General features: G+C 52.1%; 1 pseudogene; it reads left to right on the top strand.

Annotated features, from left to right (window-relative positions):
* Positions 1-204: 204 nt before the first annotated feature.
* LOC142255489 (U2 spliceosomal RNA) lies at positions 205-410 on the top strand (annotated as a pseudogene).
* Positions 411-5700: the final 5290 nt, after the last annotated feature.

Raw genomic sequence — 5700 nt, 5'->3', positions numbered from 1 at the left:
GGGTGCCACTCAAGGCCGTAACCAATTCGGGTTATAGCTTCTCGGCCTTTTGGCTAAGATCAAGTGTAGTTTCGGAGGACGCTACCTTGGTCGGTACTGGAAGGTGCCTGGGATTGCACGTCTGCCGGCCTTGAGGAAGTGTGTGCGCCTTCTGGTGACACATAGCCCTCTTGTGCCTGGACGGTTCCCAGGCAACGGGAGGCGATCACCTTTGTTATTTTGAAGTCCTACTGATAAACAGAAAAAAAAAAAATTAAATCTGTTCTTATCAGTTTAATATCTGATACGTCCCCTCTCTGGGGACCATATATTAAATGGATTTTTAGAACAAGGAGATGGAAAAAATCTTGCTCTGTCCACTCCACGCATTGACCTGGTATTGCAGTACCTCCAGGACTGGTGCACCCCTTCTTAACCCAGTTTCCAAAAGCAGAACTCAATTCACCTGATTCAAATGAGCCCCATTAGTGAATTGAAAGAAAGCAAAAACTTTATATGCACCTCAATTTGGCCAATTCACTTTTCACACTTTCACCCTTTTTTTATCTTTCACACCTTTTACTTGCTTTATTGATGCAAAAAGCTGTGCCAAATAGCAAACTCATCTCCACTCAACTTGACCAACTCTGCTATGTCCCGTGCAGTATCTTATTCTCAGTCTTATCTAGATCATTTGCAATTGAATAGAATAGATCCCTTTTGGCTGCTTATGACTGTGTAAAATATGTAGTTTTACTGGGCTGGGATGAGAGAATCCATTGAAGCATGGTGTAGGGATTGTGGTTCCTGTGTGCTAAGAACAGAGGCTGGCACCAGCCAGAAAGCCCCATTGCAGCCAATAATCACTTAATAACTTTTTCAACTTGTCATCATATGGGAGGCCTTCCATTCCTTGTAGTAGTCTAGTTGCCCACCTTTGAACTGACTCTAACTTCTGAATGTCCTTTTTAAAATGTGGAGCCCAAAACTGGTTCCCATATTCCAGATGTAGCCTTACAAGTGATTTATAGAGGTGTAACAATACGTTGGGATCACGGGATCTAATCTCCCTTTTTATACACCCTAAAATCTTGTCCCAAGCAGCATTCCATCAGCCTCTGGAAGGTTCCTGGCGCATTGCACAGCTCGAAGGGCATGCTTTTGAACTCGCAGAGACCCATAGGGGTGGCGAAGGCGGTCTTCTCCCGGTCTGCCTCAGCAACGGACACTTGCCAATAGTGACTAGTGAGATCAAGGGTAGAAAAATAATTTGCAGTTCTCAATGCAGCTAGCGATTCCTCAATACGGGGAGTGGTGCCGTCCTTCTTTTTTAACAGGATCAACAGAGCTGCCCAAAGGCTACAACTGTCACGGATAACCCCAGCCGCCTTCATGTTGCTCAACATGTCCTTGGTACACTGGCAATGTGAAGGTGGTATTGGCTTATAGCTCTCTTTGATGGGTGGGTGTGCACCTGTGGGGATGTGGTGTTGGACCCCTTTTATTCCCCCAAAATCTAGCGGGCTTCCCACCGGTAACCCGCTCCCCAGCTTGGATGGATGCTGAGGGAGCCCCTTTTGCCCGCAGGCTCTGGCCCTGGGAACTGTAGCCTTGGCGGTGACTGTGCTTCCCTCTACGGTGTGAGCTGTTGCCTTCAATCGGGTCTTGACTGCTGGGAAACCCTGGAGGTTCCTGTCGCTAACGGATTTGACCGGTTTTACGGCGACTCCTAGCCTGGTCGGGGTCCGTAGGCCCTGCCGGATGGTGCTGGCTTCTCTTCACTCCCCGATCTGGTACCGGCGGGCCACCGCCCATCCCCGGTCCGTACGGTTCACTCCAATCAGCCTCTCCTGCAGAAGGTCACCACCGTCTGCCAACCTTGCTGAGTGCCCGGGCCACACACCCGGACACGGTCAGTCTCCTCTCCTCTTCACTTCTCTAACTCCAAAACTGATCTCTAATCTGACTCCTTTTCCCGCCTCCAGGACTGTGAACTCCTCGGTGGGTGGGATCAACCGCCTGGCCCACCCCCTGGTGTGGACATCAGCCCCTGGAGGAAGGCAACTAGGATTTGTGTTTAGCTTCGGTGTGCCTAGCCGGAGTGTAGAGTGTGTTGGTGTAGTACCTGTGACGACCTGGCTTGTCCAGGGTGCCACATTCCCCTATAGTAAAATGCAGACCGTCCGCGGGCTGCCCGTCCATCACCGGTTTTATTTTCACAACTGAAAAAGAATAAAACGGTAAAACATGTAAAAGCATCATAAACATTTTACAACGGTACAGCTTCCGCTCTTCTCCCACCCAAACAACCTGGCCCTGATGCTGCCCCTAAGAAGCGGGCAGCACCCCTTGACCCCAGTCCAGCACCAAGTTGCCCGAGCGGGTTCTGTCTCTTTCAGGGGGCCCACGTCCAAGGGGACCCCTGAACCCCCGGAGGATCGCCACCGGTTACGATAGTGGCGGGCCTAGGCCATCCCTTTCCTCCAGGCCCATCCTCCCAAATCAGCCTCTCCGGAGGCGGTAACGGTGTCAAGCCAACAAACATTTTTATTTACATTGCACTAAGTTTGTGGTTGTCCTGCAAGTTCTCGGGCTTGTCCGTAAGCAGTTCCTTACGCAATGGTTGCACAGTCCCTACGGGGACAACAGTTGCCGGCAACGGCCGGTTTAATCACGGTTCAATCAGGTAAACTTCTTTGGTTGATCATCTTTACTTATCATTTAAAACTTTCAAACTGGTACACTCAACACATAAAGACCCCCCCTTTTAAAGAGTAGTTTCCCTGTACCTAAGTGGGGGTCTACCTAGGTTGGGGCGAGTGGACCTTCGGGGTCCAGTGTCAGTGGTGACAGGCAGTGGGGCAGAGGGAACAGTCAGTTCCTCCTCCCTGCTATCATGTGGGGCAGGCGGAGGCGTAGGGGAGCTGGGTACAGGTACATCCCTGGGCACTGGCTCGCGGTTAACCGTTTCCATCATTTCTTCATCCACGGGTTGTGGGAACAGTATCACTGGAAGGATCACCGCACCGTTCTGTGTAGGCCAGTCTGCTGGAAAATCACCCATCATGGTGTGGATTACCTCTTTTTCCTTCTCCACTGGACTGGGAACTGGAGCCTCATCCGCTACTCTCAATGCTGGTGGGCACTTCTTCAGGTGGTCTCGGGAAACCGTGGCCAAAGTCCCCCCCTGGTCACGGCTGATCTGGTAGGCCTTCCCATTCTCCCATCCTGTGGGCTGGACTACATACGGGGTTTTTTCCCATTGATCATCCAGCTTGTGGGCCCTTCTTTTCCGCTTCAGCACTACATCCCCAGGTTGGAAGGAACCGGCAGGCGCCTTCTTGTTGAAGCACTGCTCCTGTTGTCCCCGACTCCGGCACAAGTTCTTTTCAACATACTCCTGGACCTGTCGGTACTGTGTCCTCCGCCGAGTGTCCCATTCAGCTGTCGACAGGAGTGCTTCTGAAGCTTCCAAGCCCATTTCCAGATCCACTGGTAGCCGGCCGGGACGAGCTCTCATCAGGTATGCTGGAGTGCATTTCGTAGAGCTGGAAGGGATGTTGTTGTACATATCGACCAGGTCAGGTAGCTTCTCCAGCCACAGGTTCCGTTCTTCCAGTGGTAACGTCTTGAGGAGGCCCAGGACCAAGTGGTTCATCTTTTCACAAATGCCATTGGTTTGGGCGTGGTAAGGCGTGGTCCGGATTTTCTTGCAGCCGTACAACTGGCAGAATTCCTGGAATACCTCTGCTTCAAAGGCCGGACCCTGGTCGGTAAGCACCCTCTCCAGGTACCAATGCGGTCAACAGAAATAAGCCTGGAAAGCCTTAGCAGCGGTGCGGCCGGTTAAGTCCTTAACTGGGACAACCACCAGGAACCTCGAGTAGTGGTCTACGATGGTCAGAGCGTAGGTGTACCCACTTCGGCTGGGGGTGAGCTTTACATGGTCAAGGGCAACCAGCTCCAGCGGTTGGTGTGTAATGATCGGGTGTAGGGGTGCCTTCTGGCTGGCCTCGTCCTTCCTTCTCAATGCGCAAGGGCCACATTCTCGGCACCAGTCCTCCACAGATTCCCGCATTCCACTCCAATAGAACCGCTCTCTTAACAACATCTCTAGCTTCTTCCACCCGAAGTGCACTGCACCATCATGGTATGCTTGCAGGACGGTGGGCACGTTAGCCTGGGGAATCACCAGCTGACGGATCTTCTCGTGAGTCTTTGGATTAATCAGCTCGCGATACAACTTCCCCTGGTGTAGGTATAGCCGGGTCCTTTCTTGCCACAGACGTTGGGCTTCGGCAGGGGCAGCAGGGTCTATACCAGCAGAACCCTGTTCCACTAGAGTCTTGACCAGGCGGACAGCAGGTGCCTGGTCCTGAGCTTCCTGCCAGTCCTGTCGGGGCAGCGGATCCAGGTTCACCCGTTGTTGGTAGACGTGCACCTTCTCAGTGAATGGCCGGTGAAATGCAGGCAACTCGATCTCTTCGAGGTCATCATCCTCTGGCCCCTCTTCCGACAGGTGGGGCATCCGGGAGAGTGCATTGGCATTGACGTTGGTACGGCCGGCCCGGTACTTGATGGTGAAATCGTAGTTGGCTAACCTGGTCACCCACCGCTGCTCCAACGCGCCCAGCTTGGCCGTATCTAGATGGGTCAGCAGGTTATTGTCTGTGTACGCATTGAACTTGGCTGCTGCCAGGTAATGGCGGAACCGCTCGGTGATAGCCCACACCAGTGCCAAGAGCTCAAGCTTGAAGGAGATGTAGTTCTCAGGGTTCCTCTCAGTCGGTCGGAGTTTTCGGCTAGCATAAGCTATTACCTTTTCCCTTCTGTCTTGGACCTGGGATTTAGGAAAAAAACTGTGGAAGAAACAAGCGCAGAAATAGGGTCTTATCTGGTAGACAAGGGTATGCAAAAGTAAAGACAGGTACTCACCTGCTTCAGTTGTGACTGGCACAACTCCAATGTAAGCATATAAGCTGATGATGTAGCAGTGGTCAGCAGCAGCCCCGATGCAGAATTGGCAGAAAACAGATGGCTGGGAGAAAAACGGGTTAAATGCGGGTTAAACAAGACAGTACAAAAAAGTTGGTCATTCTTTTTTTGTACTGTCTTGTCCTGATGAAGAAAGTGGATATGCTTTCGAAACGCGTTGACTTGTGCCAATAAAGGAAAGGATTTATTTTATCCATCGGATTCGTGGTTTCTAGCGCAGCATTTAACCCGTTTTTCTCCCAGCCATCTGTTTTGGACCTGGGATAGAACAGCCCCCAAGCCCACATTGCTGGCGTCGGTGTAGAGGATGAATGGGCGGCTGTAGTCAGGGTACGCTAGGATTTCCTCTCCGGTCAGGGCTGTTCTCAGCTGGCGGAAGGATTCCTCATGCTTTTCTTCCCACACCAATGGGGCTACTAGGGATCTACCACCCTTGGTCTGTCCTACGAGGAGGTCTTGCATGGGGGCAGCCATCTTTGTGTACCCCTTAATGAAGCGACGGTAATATCCCACCAGGCCCAGAAACTGCCTCACTTCCCTCACTGTGGTCGGTCTCGGCCAGTCTTGGATGGCGGTGATCTTCTCGGGGTTGGGGGCGACACCTTCCGCACCAACCACATGTCCTAGGTACTGCACTCTGGGTTTCAGCAGATGACACTTTGAGGGCTTCAACTTCATCCCATACTTGGCAAGGGACGCGAACACCTCGGCTAGGTGCTCCAGGTG

Source organism: Anomaloglossus baeobatrachus, chromosome 10, assembly GCF_048569485.1.
Source record: "Anomaloglossus baeobatrachus isolate aAnoBae1 chromosome 10, aAnoBae1.hap1, whole genome shotgun sequence".
Classification (NCBI taxonomy): domain Eukaryota; kingdom Metazoa; phylum Chordata; class Amphibia; order Anura; family Aromobatidae; genus Anomaloglossus; species Anomaloglossus baeobatrachus.
This window is presented reverse-complemented; position numbering and strand designations above follow the sequence as displayed.